The 21,714-nt window shown below is 48.1% G+C and overlaps 1 protein-coding gene across 1 annotated transcript in view; it reads right to left on the bottom strand.

Annotated features, from left to right (window-relative positions):
• ABAT (4-aminobutyrate aminotransferase) overlaps positions 1-6,445 on the bottom strand; it is a 109,826-nt gene extending 103,381 nt beyond the window's left edge. Inside the window, exon 1 of the mRNA XM_031934487.1 lies at positions 6,301-6,445. The gene's annotated coding sequence lies outside the window, so the exon portion shown is untranslated. The remainder of the gene's footprint in view (positions 1-6,300) is intronic.
• Between the last annotated feature and the right edge of the window lie 15,269 nt (positions 6,446-21,714).

Raw genomic sequence — 21,714 nt, 5'->3', positions numbered from 1 at the left:
AAAAAGAAAGAAAGAAAGAAAGAAAAAGAAAAAGAAAAAAGAAGAACTTTTACAGCTCAAGAACAAAAAGATAACTCAATTCAAAAATGGGCAAAGAACTTGAGTAGACATTTCCCCAAAGATAACATAAAAATAACCAGCAAACACATAAGATGCTCAATGCCATCAGTCATTGGGGAAATAAAAATCAAAACCACAACGTGGTACTGCTTCACACTTGCCACAGTGACCCCAATAATAATAATAATCAAAAAGTGGAGGTCGCAGTGGCTCATGCCTGCCATCCCAGCACTTTGGGAGGCTGAGGCGGGTAGATCACCTGAGGTCAGGAGTTTGAGACCAGCCTGGCCAACATGGTGAAACCCCATCTCTACTAAAAATACAAAAAACTTAGCCAGGCATGTTGGTGGCCCACGAGTGTAATCCCAGTTACTTGGGAGGCTGAGTCAGAATTGCCTGAACCCAGGAGGTGGAGGTTGCAGTGAGCCGAGATCACACCACTGCACTCCAGCCTGGGTGACAGAGCAAGACTCCCCCGACCCCCCCAAAAATAAATAAAAATAAAATGGTGAAAATCGTCAATTTCATGTTATGTGTATTTTACCCCAATTTAAAAAATACATTTCTGCATTCAATCAATGCTCCCTGAGTATCTACTGTGTGCATAGGGAAGTGTGCTATACATTTGAGACACAAGAATAAATGTGATGGATGTGACGGATGTGATGGCTACTTCCAGGCAATTATGGATTGGGAGGAAATCCAGCAAACAGCGATGGACCCAAGAAATCTAGGGTATGATGGACCTAGGAAGTCTAGGATGTAGATGACAGGAGTTGGGAGGAGGAGAAATGGTTTTCCTGGCTGGAGGTTGGGGGAGGGTCGGGGGAGTCGACCTATAAAAGCAATGTGAGATAGCTTTTGAAGCAGGAGGAAAACTTGCCCTTGGAGAGTTAATCTTTTTATTGAAGGGATGTGTAATTAGAGGTCACATGATGGCATCCCATCCCTGCAACGGGTAAGACAGTTTAATGTGTGGAGTGTCTAGAGAAAGCAAGGATGGTTAGACCCCCAGGAAGGAGGAGCTAGAACACAGACCCCCTCAGAGAGCTCCCTCAGGCTTTCTGTTAAAAGCTCCTGCAGCGGAGTAGTCCTGGTGGATCCAAGGGCAGAGTGAAGAAGTGAGGACAAATGATTCAGCCTGCTAAGCATTCTTGGGGCCTCAGGAGCCCCCACTGTCCTTTCTGAGGCTTTTGTCTTCTGCCTCCTGGCAAGGAGCAGGCAAGCAGACAAAAAGGCAGGAGAGACCAAGGCTTGTGTTAGTTAAGCACCTATTAAGTACCAGGGGTTGGAACACATGGTTTTATGTAATCCTCACAGCAGCCCAATGAAGGAGGTTCTATTATTGCCTCCTACTTCTACCATTTTTTTTTTGGCTTTCATGTTTTTTCCTTTGTCTTTTAGCTATTTTAAAGATAGAGAAATGAGGCACTGAGAGTTAAAGTGGCTGGCCTGAGGACATCACGTGGGTGAAAGCTGGATTCAGGGGAAGTCAGTCTGATACCAGGATCCCTCTAGGTGCTCAGAAAAGGAATTCCCCCATGGGAAGGAAGGAGGCCTGGCCTGCTGAGATGAGCCTCAGATTCCTGTCTCTTGGCCCCAAAAACTATTGACAAACTCAAAGCTGAATTTCGCCACTGGCAACTTCTGGTGTGACCAAGTCTCTCAACCACTGTGGGTTGTGCTCTACTCATTTTAATTTTTATTTTGTGATTAATTATTTAGAGTCTCCCTTTGTTGCCCAGGCTGGAGTGCAGTGGCTCGTTCACAACTCACTGCAGCTCAAATTCCTGGGCTCGAGTGATTCTCCTGCCTCAGCCTCCCAAAGTGCTGGGATCACAGATGTGAGCCAGAGTGATTCTCCTGCCTCAGCCTCCCAAAGTGCTGGGATCACAGATGTGAGCCAAGGTGGCCAGCTCACTTTGCTCATTTTTAATGCATGGGAAGCTGGTGGAGATTTATTTTCCTCTTCTTCCCCCATGAATATGTTCTCATACATATATACTATCTAGGTCCCTTTAATTCCCCACTTCCCTAACTATCTATGGTCATGCATATTTACTTTAAAAAAAAATAGGATCATACTGGCTATTTTGATTCTGTGACTTTATCTTTTTCATTAAATAATATGCCTCAGGGACCTTTCCAGGTCAGGAATGTGGATCCACCTCATTCTTCTAAAGACTGCTCATTCTCCCACATGAATGCATGTGCTGTAACCCATTCCTATGATGGTGTTGCAGGCTCTGCCGTAGACATTTTTACGTTATGTCAGTGCAAGTATGAGCATTTCTATGCGAGATTTTTCAAAGTGGGATTGCTGGACCGAAGGGCATGCCATTGACGTTTCGAAAGACCCTGATAACTAATCTGAAGAGGGCCCAGAACTCAGTTGTTTCTCAAACAATTTCTGGCATGGATGTTTCTTTGATCCTTAGTGGAGAAGCGGGTGATGGTCTTACGCAAGTCTTTTAACCTCTGGGAGCCTTAGTTTGCTTATCTGTAGAGTGAGAAACAGTGTCACAGACACAAGAGTGCTTTGGAGATGATAAGGTCCTATGTAGGCTGGATGCTGTGGCTTATTCCTGTAACTCACACCTGCAACCCCAGCGCTTTGGGAAGCCAAGGTGGGAAGATCACTTAAGCCTAGGAGTTCAAGACCACTCGACTCTGTCTCTACTGAAAAGAAAGACAAAAACCAAACAAGAAAATCCTGTGTAAATGTGAGAAATTAAAAACTGTTATTAACATTGGAAGCCTCCGCAGCTAGACACATCTCCTTCTCCTCATTACATGGAAACCAAAACAAGGAGTTTGTGCAAGAAAGAAGCTGTCTTTGGTTTTATTTTGTTTTTTATTTTTTTGGAGACAGGGTCTCACTCTGTCATCCAGGCTGGAGTGCAGTGGTGTGATCACGGCTCACTGCAGCTTCGACCTCCCCGGGCTCACGCAATTCCCCCACCTCAGCCTCCCAGGTTGCTAGGACTACAGGGGCATGTCACCTTGCCCAACTAATTTTTTTTCCTGTATTTTACAGAGATAGGGTTTTGCCATGTTGTCCATGCTGGTCTCAAACTCCTGGGCTCAAGCCTACCACCCGCCTCAGCTAGGAAGCTGTTTTATATTAACTATGTTTAAGGCCATGTATTAGACAAGCAGTTTTCAATAGGGAAGGAAAAGGATGATTTTGCTCCCCAGGGCACATCTGGCAATGTCTACAGACATTTCTGATGGACATGACTCATGGGGTGGGGAGTGTCACTGGCATCTAGTGGGTAGAGACCAGAGGCTCTGCTGAATATCCTACAATACACAGGGGGGGTCCCACGACAAAGAATCCTCCGACCCAAATGTCAACAGTGCCCACGATGAGAACCTCTCATCTCGACCTGTCTCTTTTCTGACGTCCAACTCCAACAAACCTCATTCAAAGATGAGGAACTCAGGCTCACAGACGTGAATGACTTGCCTAAGGTTCCACAGACAGACACTACCAGTGACCAACTCTCGGCTCCATCTGGCTTCAGGGTCTGTGGTCCATTCCATATACTGCACTGTCACTCTGGGAAGGCATTGCCTTGTCCCCAGGCGCCTTAGCCCTGGCAGATGATCTACAGCAAGGGTTACAAGTTTTGCCTTAAGGCAAAAGCACCTCCCCACTTCATGATTACAGGTTTTATGACTTCGCACTTGTAATCATTGTTTCTGCTCATTTGCTGTGTGCTAAACATTTTATGAGAATTAACTCATTTTACCCCAAGGATATGTCACAGAGAGGTTAAGATCAGACACTAAGTGGCAGATTTGTGCTCTAGACCCAGAGAAGAGGTCTCCAGGGACCAACCTCTCGGCCTCTCTACCGTGGTTCCCCTCATGCTTTGAACTTCGTCTTGGCAAAGTTGGGGCACAACAACCAATCCTTTAGCTGGGAACTGGGTGGGGGCAGAAACAGAGAGAGCCCCTACTTCAGACTCTCTCACTTGTAGGGACCCAGTCCCTACTGCCTAGGGGGATGGTCCTAGAGAATCTGCCAGAATTTCAGCTCTTTTCCCATGCAATGCCCCAGGAGAAAAGACACAGGGCTCTGAACAGAGATGAGACAATGTGCAGGGAACTCAAAGCCAGAGGGCACGGGCAGGGGCTAAGAGGGAGGGGACCTTGGAGGGAAGGGATGTGACATCCTCAGGGCCTGTCCAAAGTTCTTGTAGCAAAGCCAGCTAGGCAACTGAGGTTCCTGCAGTAGCCTCCACTCTAGCATCTGATTCTCATTAGCTGCAACTGATCTTATTAGCTCTCCTGGGTCAATTCGGATTTTGGCAAGCCTAGATTTGGCAATGGCCTCAATACAAAGATCACACGGGGGAAGCAGGGACCCACGGACACCCAGGAATGCTTTCCCTGAGGCAACCTGCTGGGGAACGGCTTGAGTTCCAGCTCTGCCCCTTCCTGGCTTTATGACCTTCGCAGAGCCTTGGCGCTTCCTCTGACAAGTGAGGACTTGGGACCCAGCAGTCCCCAAGTCCCCATTGTAAATGTGAGGACTGGGGCATGTGTCAGGGATCCTAGCACCCTAAGGGTCCTGGAAGGGTTGGGGCCAGTTGTCACCCACAGGCTGGCTGACCTTGAGCAAGTCTCTTCCCCTTCTGTGCCTCTGTGTGTTTAACTGTCAAAGGAAGGGGCCACGTCTTTAATGTAGAAGCCCTTTTAGGTCTTAGGACTCCAGACTGGACCATTTACCTCTCCCCGGGGCTGATCTCTTTGGGCCTCGAGGAAACACATTTCTCTATGACTCCACACCGCAGCACAGGCTCCAAAGAGCAACACACGACTCACTGCCACCCTCTCTTCTGCCTCCCAACCTGACCCACCAGAGAAGAGCTCTTCCCACCCCGTCCGCACCCCCAGGTCACCAACATCCTGTCCCTTAGTCTAGCTTCATCAAAGCAGCAAAGCCAACACCGTCTCCTCCCCATTGGATGGGCCCAGCAGCACCCATCTCTCTTGGCTGAATGCCCAGGGAATTCCACCAGGCAATGCCCACAGGCGCTTGCTGGGGTGCACAGGAGTTTAGGGGGGAAATGGGGGTCCTCTCGGAAGAGGGCCAGCAGTCCTCTCAGACTGTAAGAGAGGATGCACTGAACACAGCCCTTTGTGTGTGTGTTGGGGTGGGGGGTGGGGGAGAGGTGGCGGGTGGTCTCTGCTGGTCCTACTGCCTCAGAGGCCATCTCTGCTGTCAGAGTTTGAAGACTCCTGGAAGGGCCTCTAGGCCCCGGATCCCAGTTTCAAGAGCTCCAGTCTTACTAAATCTCACTGAATCCCCCCTGGTCTTACCTTGGCCAGGGTGGGTGAGGAAAGGTGAGAGGATGTGAAATAGGTGGGGCAGCCAGGTGTGGGAGTGGAGCTGGAGTGAGGTAGAGAAGGATGGGATTGGGAGCGGTGGGAAGATGGCGCAGGGCGTTACTAGGTTGGGTTTTGTGTGAAAGGGTTTGGGAGGAGTGGAGGGAGGTGGATGACTTGGAGGGGTGGCCAGACCTTTGCCCTGCTCCTGAGTATGAAGATCCCTCATTTTACATCTTTACTGGGGAGGAGAGGGGAAATCCCCAAAAGCCTTTAATGTGGTGGTGTCAGAGGCCACCCTGCCTCTCTGACGGGAAGGGAGGGGTCTCCGGCAGGGCTAAAGGTGAATCATCTCTCTCTCCAGAGCCCAGTATCTAGGGTGGGAGGGTGACTTGCAGGTCTCTGCTTCAGGATTTCCTTGTCTTATGATAGGGGGAGAACTTCCATTTTTCATGGAGGGGGAGGTCACTGTAATTTATGAGCTGAGAAGACCCCCCATTATTCCGAAAGAGAGGGGGTAAGGAAGACACCCAAACTTAGTTTTTTAACGATGGGGAAGGGGAAGGGGCATCAGTCTCCCAAGAGGTGAGGGGGCTCTAGAGACCTGGGGACCACTTTTAGGGGCCACATTCTATTTCAAGGGGTAAAAGGGAGAGGACTTCTGTCTAGAGCTGGAGCCAGGAGGAAGGGCCCATTTCTGAAGGAGAAAGGAAGGTATTTTGCTCTCTAGGGGGTGGGAGCTGCTGTCTTTTCGGGGGAGGGGCCTCGCGCCTTGGGAAGATGAGGGCTCCGTTTCTGAGAAGAAGATGCTCAGGTTTTGCTCCCTGGGGGCAGGGCAGAAGGACCTCCTCTCGGCTCTCCTCGGAAGGGCCCGTCCCAAGCCACCCGGCGCCTTGCGCTCACCTCCAGGCCCCGGCTCCGTTCCGCGGGATCCGAACTGCCGGGTTCCGACTTGCGGGATGCGCGCCCCGAGTTCCGGCCGCGCTGGGTGTCTGCTCGGCTCCCCCCAGCGACTCGCTGGACTCCCTGGCTCCGCCGAGCGTCCTGGCCAATCAGCGCCGCCAGCCCCGGCCCTCGCTCTCGCCGCGGCCAATGGTTGCGCCCGCCACGGGCCACCGCCCCCGGGAGGGAGGGGGCAGGCGGGGCGGGGGCAGAGTCCAGCCTCCGGGGGCGGGGGAGACGAGAGCTGGGGCGGGACCGACCCGGGGGCTGGGAAGAGGGACCGAGAGGGCTGGGAGGAAGTGCTGGGGCTGGGGAGGAGACGGCTGAGTATCCCCGTCAAGTTGTGCGGACGCTGGACCCTCTGGGGGGCAACTCCATAGGTTGATTTAACCTAGATCTTAATGGGCCTTTTACACCCTCGGGCTGCAGGCTAGTGTAGCTCCACCTCCACTCGCGTCTCGGATCCGGTCTCCGGAGCTCTAGAGTCAGAATCAGAAGGGTTCTCTTTGCGGGGGAGGGAAGGAGCATCCCGCCCTCCCCACCTCAACCCCCATCTCGGCCCTCAGGGCCCTGCCAGCCCTTCTTGCTCCCAGCGACTTTCCTCCGCCTGGCCCCAGCGCTCCGGAAGATAAACAGGGCACTGGGAGTCAGAGGTGGTTTCTTTTGCATGACCTGGAGCAGGTCACTGCGCCTCCTGATCCTCAATTTCCTGAAATTGGGACAACAGACATTGTACCTCCTTCGTGGGTATAAACGAGACCCTAGATGTGATGAAGGTCCCTTTCTACCATTGTATAAAATGCTGTGTGGAAGCTAGGTAATACTCAGCCGTGACGGATGGATAGCCCCCACAGCTTTCTAGAGGTATTTGGAAAGAGGATGCAATCTTTCAGTGACAAAATCAAAGACACAAAGAACTGCTCATCAAGACCACAGGCGATGACCAAGTGCTCATAATGAATGAATGGATGAATGGAGATTACAGACCTTAAAAGGCAGAGAAAGAGTTCAGCTTGGTTCTCCCCACTCAGCCTGATCACTGATCACTTGGTATCCAAGATGTTACCACAAAAAAAAAAAAAAAAAAAGAGGAAAAAATAAGTAAAAAAAGGAAAAGAGAAAAATAAATTTCAATTTTTTTAAAAAAGCAATGCCTAGTCAACCGAATAACTGTATTTTAATTATATCTATTTATTTTTTTTTTAGAGACGGAGTCTCATTCTGTCACCCGGGCTGGAGTGCAGTGGCGCGATCTCAGCTCGCTGCAACCTCCGCCTCCCAGGTTCAAGTGATTCTCGTGCCTAAGCCTCCTGAGTAGTTGGGATTACAAGCGTGCACCACCACGCCTGGCTAATTGTTTAATTTTTTAATTTTTAGTAGAGACAGGGTTTTGTTATGTTGGCCAGGCTGGTCTCAAACTCCTGGCCTCCAGTGATCTGCCTGCCTCCGCCTCCCGAAGTGCTGGGATTACAGGCTAATTGTTTAATTTTTAAATTTTTAGTAGAGACAGGGTTTTGTCATGTTGGCCAGGCTAATCTCAAACTTCTGGCCTCCAGTGATCTGCCTGCCTCAGCCTCCCGAAGTGCTGGGATTACAGGCTAATTATTTAATTTTTTAATTTTTAGTAGAGACAGGGTTTTGTCATGTTGGCCAGGCTGGTCTCAAACTTCTGGCCTCCAGTGATCTGCCTGCCTCGGCCTCCCAAAGTGCTGGGATTACAGGTGTGAACCACCACACCCAGCCTGTATCTGATTTTAATTTAGGATGTAATAGTAACAGGAAGCTAGTGGCTATCATATTAAAAGCACTGATATAGCCAGCTAGTAATGCTGAGTGAAAAACTACATGTTCAGTAAGAGAAATGGTTACTTTTGTGTATTGAAATTATGGATTATTCTAATATTACTTTATTTGCATGTCCATGTCAGTAATTTTTTTACCCCCTTTGGTTTATTTTTAATAGAGGATAAACTCTACAATGTCACTAATTTCTAATTATTCTATAATGAATATATATTACTCTGGTAATAAGAAGAAAATATTTAAAATGAAAAACAGAAACGAATAGTCTAAACCAAAGGGCCTGGAGCCAGTACTCTGGGAGGATGAGGCAGGCAGATCACTTGAGGCCAGGAGTTTGAGACCAGTCTGGCCAACATGGTGAAACCCCGTTTCTATTTATAAATATATATTTTTTAAGAGTCTAAGCCAAAGGTTGACAAAACTATAGCCCATAGACCAAATGTAGTTCATCATCTGTTTTCCTATGACCATGAGCTAAGAATTGGTTTTACATATTAGATGATTAAAAAAAATTCAAGGCCGGGCACGGTGGCTCAAGCCTGTAATCCCAGCACTTTGGGAGGCCGAGACGGGCGGATCACGAGGTCAGGAGTTCGAGACCATCCTGGCTAACACGGTGAAACCCCGTCTCTACTAAAAAATACAAAAAGCTAGCCGGGTGAGGTGGCTGGTGCCTGTAGTCCCAGCTACTCGGGAGGCTGAGTCAGGAGAATGGCCTAAACCCAGGAGGCGGAGCTTGCAGTGAGCTGAGATCCGGCCACTGCACTCCAGCCTGGGCGACAGAGCAAGACTCCGTCTCAAAAAAAAAAAAAAAAAAAAAAAAAATTCAAAAGAAGAAGAATGTTATGTGACACATAGAAACTATATAAAATTCAAATACTGTGCATAAATAAAATTTTATGGGAACACAGCCAGGCCCATTTATTTATGCATTGTCTGTGAGCTACAACAGCAGAGCTGAGTAGTTGTGACAGAGACTGTGTGGCCTGAAAAGCCAACAATATTTACCTTCCGGCCCTTTGCAGAAAAATCTGTCGTGTCCTAGTCTAAGGCAATCAAGGGAAATAAGAGGTGTGTGTAGCCATCTTCATTCATCTGTTCATTCATTCATTCAACTAGGTATTGAGCACCCATTTGTAGGTCAGGCCCTGGGAAAGGACACTTCTAGGGGATGAAAGGAGCTGCTTTGTCTCTACTTAAGGACCGGGGAGAGAAGGCTATTTAGAGCCAGGTGCTTCGCAAGCTGATTCTCAAATAGCTTCATTGTGATACTTGTGAAGAAAACTGTCAGCATGTGGAAAAAGCCCTTTCCACATTGGCTTCCCTTGCATTTTCTGCCGTTCTGCAGTTTTCCTATGGAGCTGCTTGGGGTTGCAGGTGTCTGTTGGGGAATGCAGAATGTTTCCCAGAGTTTGGCTGAGGCCTGGGATGAAGACTCACCCATGCTCTGTGCCTATCAATAAGCTCCTTCCAGAACAGCAGCTCTAGCTGGGAGGGCCCCCACTGCACTCTGGAGAGGAGAAATGAAAACGAAGGCAATGGTGAATGAGGCTCCAAGGGTACCAGTGGTCTGCACAGGAAAGACTCTTAGAGATCAGCAGCCCATTGTACAGAAGAGGAGACTGAGGCCCAGAGAGGAGGAAGAACTTGTCCAGAGCCAGATTAAAGTACATATTTTATTGGCTAGGCCTGTCATTTCCACATCCCTGGTCACAAAATAATAAAGAGATATCATCTATCCAAAACTATAAAGGGCATTTTGATGTGGTGGAAACGGGATCAACTTGGGAGTCAGACCTAATATTGAATTCTAGTTCCAACTCCCAATGGCTATGTTACTCTGGACATGTCATTTACTTCATCTCAGTCTCTATGTTCTTATCTGTAAACTGAATAAAGTATCTACCACATTTTCACATGTAAAAGAATGAAGATAGACCCTTACCTCACACCATATAAAAAAACTAACTCAACAATGGATCAAAGACCTAAATAAATATAAGACCTAACACTATAAAATTCTTAGAAGAAAATATGGGAGGGGGAGAGGTGCAATGGGTCACACCTGTATTCCTAGCACTTTGGGAGGCCAAGGTTGCCAGATCACTTGAGCCCAGGAATTTGAGATCAGTTTGGGAAACCTGGCAAAACCCCACTATTACAAAAAAATACAAAAATTAACCAGGTGTGGTGGTGTGTGACTGTGGTCTCAGTTACTTAAGAGGCAGAGGTGGAAGGATTGCCTGAGCCTGGGAGGCAGAGGTTGCAGTGAGCCAAGATTGTGCCATTGCACTCCATCTAGCCTGGGTGACAGAGCAAGATCCCATCTTAAAAACAACAGCAACATAAAAGCATTGTGATTATACTTAATGCCATTGAATTTTACACTCTAAAATGGTAAAAACTGGCTAATTTTGTGCAATGTGTATTTTACCATAATAAGGAAAAAAGTATGTACCATAGTAGGTCATTGGGTGGGGTAAGTAAGGGAAGTTTGCTCCTGGTCCCTAGTGGGCACTGTCCATTGGTGCTGTACATAGCTGTACTGGTTTTACCAAACTATCTGCTTGATTGTGAGAGGTGGGCCAGAGCTCATTCATTCATTTAGTAATTTTTCCATCAATTTGTTCAGTCATCAAATACACACTTAGCACCTACTATGTGCCAGGTGCTAAACTGTTCTAGGCATTGGGGAATGTGGTCCTGCCCCCGTGGAGCTTCCATTCTGCAGCTGGGAGACAGTGTATAAGAAGGTGGATGTGTAACTAAGAAAGCTCTTTTCTTTTCTTTTTTTCTTTCTCTCTCTCTCTCTCTTTTTCTCTCTCTTTCGTTCTTTTTTTTCCTTTCTTTTTGAGATAGTCTTGCTCTGTCACCCAGGCTGGAGTGCAGTGGCACTATCTCGGCTCACTGCAACCTCTGCCTCCCCAGCTCAAGCGATTCTTGTGCCTCAGCCTCCCGAGAAGGTGGGATTACAGACGTGTGCCACCATGCCCAGCTAGTTTTTGTATTTTAAGTACAAATGGGGTTTTGCCATGTTGGCTAGGCTGGTCTCGAACTCCTGGTCTCAAGTGATCTTCCCACCTTGGCCTCCCAAAGTGCTGAGATTACAGGCATGAGCCACTGTGCCCAGCCTAGGAAGCTAATTTCTGGTAACAAGCGCTCTAAAGAAATGCAAAATAAGGTGATGTTCCTGGGATCAGGGTGGGTACACCAGCCATGAAGGTCAAGGAGTTGTCCGTGAGGCTGTGACATTTAATCTGAGGCCTGAATGCTAAGAGGAAGGCTTCTAAGGGATTATCTTGTGCTCGTTCTCATGCATTTTGACCCTCGTGCTAGGCTCCTAGAAGACCCAAGGGCTGCCTCCAGCTTTCCTTCTGTGAACGTCTCAGGTAATATGAGGAAAGCATGAGAAAGTGAACCAGGCCCAACAGGCAGCTGCTGCATCTGACATGTAACACACATGTCAGGGCTTTGTTCTACTGTCATTGTGATGACTGGGACCATCAGCACTGCCAGCAGAAAGGACGCACAGCAGTGCAGTCCCCTTTCTGGCTCAAGACATAGTGAAATGACAGAGGAGCTGGGACATACTGCCACCCCCATGCTCTGTAGGACTTCCTAAAGGCAGAAAGTGAGCAACAGGCAGTTCTCATGCTCAAGACGTCAGTGGTGCCAAGCTTGAGAAACCCTGCCTGAGTTAATGTGTATGTAGTTCCAAGAATACAGAAGGAGCTTAGTACATTCTGGGTCCCTTCCTCCTGTGGCTAGAGATGCCCTGCCTATTCACCCCAATTCTTCTTGACAATACATGGCTGTGGCATCTCCAGGGGTCAGTTGGAGTGTGGCTCCCTCAGCGAGACTGATGGAGAAAATAGCTAAACATGTACGTCTTTTCTGAGATCTTTGATGACTTGACTTCTGACAGTGCTTGGCATGCAGTAGGTGTTCTGGGAATACATATCAATTTCTTTTTTTTTTCTTTTTTTTTTTTTTTTTTGAGACTGAGCCTCGCTCTGTTGCCCAGGCTGGAGTGCAGTGGCCGGATCTCAGCTCACTGCAAGCTCCACCTCCTGGGTTTACGCCATTCTCCTGCCTCAGCCTCCCGAGTAGCTGGGACTACAGGCGCCCACCACCACGCCCAGCTAGTTTTTTGTATTTTTTTACTAGAGATGGGGTTTCACCATGTTAGCCAGGATGGTCTCGATCTCCTGACCTTGTGATCCGCCTGTCTCGGCCTCCCAAAGTGCTGGGATTACATACGTATCAATTTCACTGTATGAAAAGAACAGCAGGATGCTGAGGGAGGACATCTCAGCGCTCTCTCTCAGGGAGTGCTTGGCCCTGAGGTGCTGTCCAGGAACTCTCTGCTGAAACTTCACAGAGGAGGAGAAAACCCAAAAAATGTGGCACATATACACCACGGAATACTATGCAGCCATAAAAAAGAGTAAGATCATGTCCTTTCCAGGGACATGGATGAAACTGGAAGCCACCATTCTCAGCAAACTAACACAGGAAGAGAAAGCCAAACACCATGTGTTCTCACTCATAAGTGGGAGCTGAACAGTGAGAATACACGGACACAGGGAGGGGAACATCACACACCAGGGCCTGTCGGGGGGTGGGGGGCAAGGGGAGGGAGAGCATTAGGACAAATACCTAATGCATGCGGGGCTTAAGACTTAGATGATGGGTTGATAGGTGCAGCAAACCACTTTGGCACGTGTGTACCTAAGTAACAAGCCTGCACGTTCTGCATATGTATCCCAGAACTTAAAATAAAATAATAAAATAATAAAGAAAATAAAAATTTAAAATAAATAAATAAAACTTTATTAATTTTATTAACATGAAAACAAACAAAAAAGAAAACCCGAACTAAGATTTAACTCTTCCCCACTGAGAAAGCAAGCCCAGGCATCCTTTCTCCCTCTCGTCCTCATCTCTCCTCCCTACAGACAATGGAAGATGAAAATCAGGAGACAGAGTGGGGCGCAGTGGCTCACAACTGTAATCCCAGCACTTTGGTAGGCTGAGGTGGGTGGATCAACTGAGGTCAGGAGTTTGAGACCAGCCTGGCCAACATAGTGAAACCCTGTCTCTACTGAAACTACCAAAAAAAAAAAAAAAAAAAATTAGCTGGGCATGGTAGCAGGTGCCTGTAATCCCAGCTACTAGGGAGGCTGAGGCAGGAGAGTTGCTTGAATCTGGGAGGCAGAGGTTGCAGTGAGCTGAGATCATGCCATTGTAGCCTGGGCAACAAGAGCAAAACTCCATCTCAAAAAAGAGAAAAGAAAAGAAAATCAGGAGAAAAGCATGGCAGAATGGTTATATCCTCAAATTCTGGAGTTAAAGAGAGTTGGACTCATATTCTGACTCTGACAATGAAGAATTATGTGACTTTACATAGATGACTTCTGCTCTGAGCCTCAGTCCCATCTGTAAAATGGGGATGATGATCACAATGCCTGCATCTCAGTGATTTCATGAATGTTAAGTGGGAGAAGTGCCTTAGAGCACGTAACAGGCAGTGGAGTGGTTGGCATGTAGTAAGCACTCAACAAATATTAGCTATGACCATAAACGTTTTCATAATCATCACTCTTATAGTTTAGGTTCTCCTAGAAATAGACTCGGAGACAAAGATTTGAGTGCTTTATTTGGGAGGTGATCTCAGGATGATTCCAAGAGATATTGGTGGGTCGATAATAAAGGGTGGGTTATCTAGCAAATAATCACTGTGGGTGACTGGAGCTCCATTCCATTGGGGAACTGGCACAGAACAGTCACTTTAGGACTATCCCACCATGGAACAAGGGAGCTGGGGTATTTATACACCAACTACTCCCTGACATTGGCCAAGAACTGCTTGCTCAGGATGTCAACTCCCCAGCACTTCTGGCCACCTGTCCCTTTCAGGTTGAGCAGACTCAGGCGACCAAGGAACACCCTCAGGGTAAGTCTCAGATGATGACAGAGACAGGTGAACTTGCAAAGAAATAGAAAGTGCTGCATAAGATATTGGCTTCTCCTCCAGCACCATCACCTGTGGCCACAGCTAACGTTCTAAATGCCTCTGCTGGGCTATCATAGTGAAGGGGTGACCTGCCCCTCCACACTTGTGGGCGTTTCTCATTAGGTGGAACGAGAGACTTGAGAAAAGAAATGAGACACAGAGACAAAGTATAGAGAAAGGAAACGTGGGTCCAGGGACCGGTGCTCAGCATACAGAGGACCCGCTCCGGCACCGGTCTCTGAGTTCCCTCAGTATTTATTGATCATTATCTTTACCATCTTGGAAAAGGGGAAGTGGCAGGATAATAGGATCATCGTAGGGAGAAGGTCAGCAGTAAGACATATGAATAAAGATCTCTGTGACATGAGTAAGTTTAAGGAAAAGTGCTGTGCCTTGATATGCATATGCAAACATCTCCATAAACCTTTTTAGTAAAGAGCAGCATTGCTGCTAGCACATCCCACCTGCAGCCCTAAGGCAGTTTTCTCCCATCTCAGTAAATAGAACACACAATCAGGTTTTACACTGAGACTCCATTGCCCAGGGACGGGCACTGCTTTTCTCTATCTCAACTACCAAGAGGCCTTCTTTCCTCTTATGCTAGTCCTCCTCAGCACAGATCCTTCATGGGTGTCAGGCTGGGAGATGATTAGGTCTTTCCCTTCCCACGAGGCCATATTTCAGACCATCACATGGGGAGAAACCTTGGACAATACCTAGCTTTCCTAGGCAGAGGTCCCTGCGACCTTCGGCAGTGTATGTGTCCCTGGTTACTTGCGATTAAGAGAATGGTGATGACTTTTAACCAGCAAACTGCCTTCAGTCACTTGTTTAACAAAGCACACCCTGCACAGCCTCAAATCTGTTAAACCTCGAGTCACCACAGCACATGTCCCCAACAGGGTTGGGGGTAGGGTCACAAGTTAACAGCATCTCAAATACAGAACAAAATGGCGTCTCTTACGTCTACTTCTTTCTATATAGACACAGTAACAGTCTGATCTCTCTTTCTTTTCCCCACATCATAGTCTGTGCTCACTTCTGTAATAGCACTTGTCAACTTCATTGATTCATTCAGTCATTAATTCACTAGCTGACTCACACCCTCATGTATTCATCCATTTACTCACTCACTTATACTTCTACACTTAACTGCTCACTAAATGCTACATGCAGGCCTCAGGCTCTTAAATGGTCTATTCCAGGGGTGTCTCCTCCTGGCCAGGAAGCTCCCTGGGGAGAAGTCCTGGGCCCGATGGGTCTTTTGGTGCCAGGTATTCAGCACAGCATCTGGCACACAGCAGGGCTCAGGATGTGTTGAATGGAGCTGAAGTAAATTAGAGCCCAGAGTGGGGTTTTCCTCTTTTACAAACTGAGCATGCTATGAAGATCCAGGCTTCGTCCAAGCTGGGTACTTGTTAACCCGCTATTTCAAATACTTGTCCTATGGGAAGAGTCTTTGTGAAATGAATCTCGGGAGTCCTGGAAGTTTTCAAACATGAAGTATATGCAAACGCTCACTCTCCTGTGGAATTCAGAGGCAGCAGAGGGAGGGGCTTTGCCTGGAAGATGCCAGGCTGTATGCTGGGTCCTGGAGGCAGCTCCTGACTTGGAGTCACCAAGGTTCAAGATCAGGCCCACCGTTCCTTCTCAGGCATTTGCCTCTGAGCCTCAGCTATTTTTGTTTTATTTTGTTGTTTTGAGAGAGGGTCTCAGTCTCATCACCCAGGCTGGAGTTCGGTCTTGGCTCACTGCAGCCTCGACCTCCTTGACTCAGGTGATTCTCTCACTTCAGTCTCTTGAGTAGCTGGGTCTACAGATGTGCACCACTATGCCTGGTTAATTTTGGTTTTTTGGGTTTTTTTTTTGCTATTTTTAGTAGATACAGGGTTTCACCATGTTGCCCACGCTGGTCTTAAACTCCTTAGAGGCTACCGTGGAAACTCCTGCCCTAGAGTCAGGCCCATCAGGGCTCCCACCCAGCTTTCTCACTCACAGGCTGTGGGACTCCTAGGAGGTCCCTCCTCCCCAGGGACCCTCAGTTTCTGTGCCTTTAAAACAGGGTGACACAGGCCGGGCGCGGTGGCTCAAGCCTGTAATCCCAGCACTTTGGGAGGCCGAGATGGGCGGATCACGAGGTCAGGAGATCGAGACCATCCTGGCTAACACGGTGAAACCCCGTCTCTACTAAAAAATACAAAAAAATAGCCGGGCGAGGTGGCGGGCGCCCGTAGTCCCAGCTACTCGGGAGGCTGAGGCAGGAGAATGGCGTAAACCCGGGAGGCGGAGCTTGCAGTGAGCTGAGATCCGGCCACTGCACTCCAGCCTGGGCGACAGAGCGAGACTCCGTCTCAAAAAAACAAAAACAAAACAAAACAAAACAAAAAAACACAAGGTGCCACAGTGAGATGTGCCGGACAACCAAGCAGGTGAGATGATTTTCATTCTAATTTCCTGAGCACCTGGCTCAGGCGCTGGGCTACTCTAGGGCCCTGGATAAGGATCTTTGCATGAAAGACCTCAGTGTCACATGACCACACATGGATCACGTGAGATGGGTCCTGGGAAAAAGCTTTAGCGTGGACCACACGTGGTGGCTCACGCCTGTCATCCCAGCACTTTGGAAGCCTGAGGTGGGAAGAAGATCACTTAAGCCCAGGAGTTCGATACCAGCCCAGGCAACATAAGGGACCTCATCTTCACACAAAAAAAACAAAAAATAAATAAATTAGCCTGGTGAGGTGGTGTGTGCCTAGGTCCTAGCTACTTTGGAGGCCAAGGCGGGAGCATTGCTTCAGTCTGAGAGGCTGAGGCCGCAACGAGCTGTGATAGCATCACTATACTCCAGGCTGGGTGGCAGAGCAAGACCCCATCTCAAAAAAATAAATACATAAATAAAATGTAGGCCGGGTGTGGTGGTTCACGCCTGTAATCCCAACACTTTGGGAGGCTGAGATGGGTGGATCACCTGAGGTCAGGAGTTTGAGACCAGCCTGGCCAACATGGTGAAACCCTGTCTCTACTAAAAATACAAAAATTATCTGGGCATTGTGGCACAGGTGAACAGACAGGTGAACTTGCAAAGAAATAGAAAATGCCTGTGGTCCCAGCTACTTGGGAGGCTGAGGCAGGAGAATCGCTTGAGTCCAGGAACCGGAGGATGCAGTGGGCCGAGATCACGCCACTGCACTTCAGCCTGGGAAACAGAGCAAGACTCCATCTAAAAGAAAAAAAAAAAAAAAAATGAGAAATCTTAGAATGCACAAGTATAAGGAAGGAGAGGAAACATTATTGCCCAGTCCAATGCTTATTAACTGGGGCCGTCTGGCCACATCTGAGACAGTTTTGGTTGTCATGACTGTGGTGGGCGATGGGGGATGAGAAGGTACTCCTGGCATCTGGTGAGTGGAGGCTGAGGGGGCTGCTGAATGCTCTAAAATGCACAGGACAGTCTCCTGCGACATGGGATTCCTGAGCCCAACACGTTGGCAGTGATGAGGCTGAGAAACCTCACTCTAGCACAACTCCTCTAATCTGACAAATGAAACCCAGAAAGGTTGAAGATGTGTGATTAGCAGCCTGACTTTGGGCAAGCTTTCATTTCTCCTAGCCTCAGTTGCTTCATCTGTAAAATGGATGTAAGAATACTACTACTTACCCCACAGGGCTGTGAAGAGGTTTAAAGGGGATACAGAGTCAGAGCGGGGAAAATGTAGGCAGAAAAATAGGAGGCGCGGGAGGACCTCCTCCAGCCCCCTGGTGGGGCCGCCTCTTGATTTTAGCTCTGAACTCTTCCCCAGGTGACCCTCCCCTGGAACATCCAGGTATGTGTTGTCATAGAAACCTTTCAGGGACGGTACACTCGAGAGCTTGACTGATTTTTTTTCTCCCTAAAATAACCCACCCTGTCAGTCAAGTAACACTTAGGCGAAGTGGTGAGGCAAGTGAGACTGTTTTACCATCATTAACCGTTGAGCAGGCCGCCTACTTGGGGAGTTTCCATTCTTCCGAGACAGACAGTTAATAGAAATGCAACAGAGATTAATAATAATAGGGAGATGACGATGATGATGTTTGTTTTGTTTGTTTTGTTTTGTTTTTTGAGACAGAGTTTTGCTCTTGTCGCCCAGGCTGGAGTGCAGTGGTAGAATCTTGGCTCACTGTAACCTCTGCCTCCCAGGTTCAAGCGCTTCTCCCGCCTCAGCCTCCCAAGTAGCTGACTACAGGCGCCCACCACCACGCCCAGCTAAATTTTGTATTTTTAGTAGAGACGGAGTTTCACCATGTTGGCCAGGCTGGTCTCGAGCTCCTGACCTCAGGTGATCCACCTGCCTCAGCTTCCCATAGTGCTGGGGTTACAGGCGTGAGCCACTGCGCCTGGCAATGGCTACCATTTTTTGAACCCTTCTCCCTTGCCTGGTTATATGCTAGGTGCTTGATAGACGTTACCAAGTCCAACTCTGAGAAGTAAGTACTAGTAGTGTGTGCATTTTACACACCAGGATTCTGAGGCTCAGAGAGGTGAGTGTTGGGGCTGGTTTTAGTTCAGATGCCAGGCGCCATGTTCTAACCATCAAGCTTTATTGCCTCTGAGGAACCTCCAGTGGAAAGAGGTGCCAGAGGAAGGCTCTGCTCCTTTGGTGCCTGTCTCCAGCACCTAAACCATCAGCTTCTCACTGTTTCTTGGTGAGCTCTGAAGCTGGAAACTCCACCATCAGTCCATGCATCCCAATGTGAAGGTTGTCACCTTCCTGGTCTAGAAGAAACGCTACATAGAAACACCCCCAAGGAATGCTCCCACATGGCTCTATTAGCAGTTGGTTCCTGAAGCCTGAGGCAGGCAGAATAAGACTGTGATCGTGTCCCAGCCCTGGCACGTCAAACCCTTCGATCCATCCCAAGACAATGGTACAGCATAAGCTCCAATCCACAGGGCTCCTGGATTCCTTCAGACAAACAATACTCACCCTGGGTAGGGGGTCATGGAAAGAGCTCTGGGTTTCCAATGGAAAGACAGAACTGGTGTTAGAACCCACTCTTGTTACTTCTTTGCTATTTTTATCTTTAGAGAGTCTTGCTCTATTGCCCAGGCTGGAGTATAGTGGTGCGGTTATAGTTCACTGTAACCTCAAACTCTTGGGTTCAAACGATTCTCTTGCCTTGGCCTCCTGAGTAGCTGGGACTACAGGAACTTGCCACCGTGCCCAGCTGATTGTTTTTCTTTTGGTAGAGACAGTCTTGGTATGTTGTCCATGCTGGTGTTGAACTCCTGGATTCAAGTGATCTTCCCACCTCTGTCTCTCAAACGGTTGGGATTACAGGCGTGAGCCACCATGCCCAGCCCATTCCTGCTACTTATGAGTCCTGTGACCTTGGACAGCCTCTGTAAAGATTCAAGCCTTAGCTTACCTGTCTCTAAAATGGGTACAGGAGGCTGGGTACAGTGACTCACGCCTGTAATTCCAGCATTTTGAGAGGCCGAAGTGGAAGGATTGCTTGAGGCCAAGAGTTCAAAATCATCCTGGTCAATAGAGTGAGACCCTGTCTCTACAAAAATATAATAATAATAATGATAAAATAAAGTAGAATAAAACAATGTGAGTACAAAGTTGTTGAACAGATAAATGAGATCAATGGTAAGGGCTTAATAAAAGTAGATTTTACCTGAATTCGGGTTTGGGGCTAGCTGGGTACTGGCGGCTCTCAGAACTCATGTGCTGCTGCATAACGTATAGCAGGTTAATTAGGGTCCCCTGAAAGTCATCGGAAACCCCACACTTTAGCATGGCTGCCAGGACTGATGGTTACCTTAGATTCCTTTCTGGCACATCTGGCCCTGAATTCATGAGGCTGGGGCACCATCTTGTGGTGAGAATCCTGCCGGGGGGCCAGCAGGGACGCAAGGTGCCTGAGGGCCCTGCTCCCCTCAAGCCGTGGAACCTGGTGAGAACAACATGACCTCCAGACTCTTTGGGAGACGTGAAGCCAAGACCAAACTCTGCACCTGTCTTCCCCACTGGTTGGGTCAGAGTCCAGAGCCCTAGTAGCTCTGGGTTTCCATTCACTCGTCTGCTCACCCACTCAGCACAGCTCCTCTTCCTCCTCCTCCTCCACGACTTGCCCACTTGCTGGCCCAGTCACCCCACCTGAAGCAGCTACCGCCCTCAATCATGCTCTTCCAGCCCCCGATGGCTCTGTTGTTCTTTCTAGTACTTACCAACACTGCCAAGGCTATAATTTTCAAACCATTAAAACATAATTACCTTAAAGTCAATAGTGACTATGTATTAAAACTCATATTTACTTTACTAATGAGGGCCTAGGCAGAATGACAAAGCTGGCTCCAATGAGAATTCGAAAAACTGGGATTCTTCTAGGAAGTAGGAAAAATGAGGAGATAAAATTGCCATATTATGCTGGGCGCGGTGGGTCACACCTGTAATCCAAGTACTTTGGGAGGCAGAGGCAGGCGGATCACCTGAGGTCTGGAGTTTGAGACCAGCCTGGCCAACATGGTGAAACCCCATCTCTACTAAAAAAACACAAAGTGTGGTGGTGTGCGCTTGTAGTCCCAGCTCGGGAGGCTGAGGCACGAGAAGTGCTTGAATCCAGATGGCAGAGGTTGCAGTGAGCCAAGATCGCACCACGGCACTCCAGCCTGGGCAACAGAGGGAGACTCCATCTCAAAACAAACAAACAAACAAACAAACAAACAAACAGGCCACGTTACATGTAAAGTCGGTTAAAGTGCTACAGGGCAAAATCACTGTACCCCTTGGGGTGATCTTCCTACTGGACAGAAAAGAATAGCATCACATGGTTTCAGTTCGATAGAAATGAAAAATGTGGCCAGGCGTGGTGGCTCACACTTATAATCCTAGCACTTTGGGAGGCTGAGGTGGGAGGATGGCTTGTGCTCAGGAGTTGGAGACCAGCCTGGGCAACAGAGTGAGACCCTGTCTCTACAAAAAAAATACCAAAAAGTTGGCCTGGGTATGGTGTCATGTGCCTGTAATCCCAGCTACCTGGGGGGCTGAGGTGGTAGGATCACTTGAGCCCAGGAGGTCAAGGCTGCAGTGAGCCAAGATGGCGCCACGGCACTCCACAGCCTGGGCAACAAGGTAACATGCTATCTAAACAAAACAAAACAAAACAAAACAAAACAAAATCCTTGCACCCTAATCAATCGTGTACACAAGTACTGCACTGTCCTAAGGGCTCTAGCACACAGTCACCTTTTTGCCTCACTTCTAGCTTTTGGACTGTGGTTCTTTACACTACCTGACATTATATTTTGCATTTATTTGTTTACTGCAGATTGCCTCCTCTAGAATGTAGGCTCCTTGAGGGCAGAGAGGTGGAATGCCTAGCTCCCTGCTGCCTCCCCAATACCTCATAAATATCCAGCATATGGAAAGTGCTTGGTAGTTATTTGCAGAATGGCTGAGAGGGTCAGGCTGGGTAATGAATATGGTGCCAGCCCTGTCATCCCAGAACTCATGATCTGGTGAAGGATGGATAATTATCGTACCAAGTTTTTTTTTTTTTTTTTTTCT

The sequence above is a fragment of the Piliocolobus tephrosceles genome, chromosome 17 (genome assembly GCF_002776525.5).
Source record: "Piliocolobus tephrosceles isolate RC106 chromosome 17, ASM277652v3, whole genome shotgun sequence".
NCBI lineage: Eukaryota > Metazoa > Chordata > Mammalia > Primates > Cercopithecidae > Piliocolobus > Piliocolobus tephrosceles.
The sequence above is the reverse complement of the archived record's forward strand: the minus strand, read 5'-3'. Positions and strand labels throughout refer to the sequence as shown.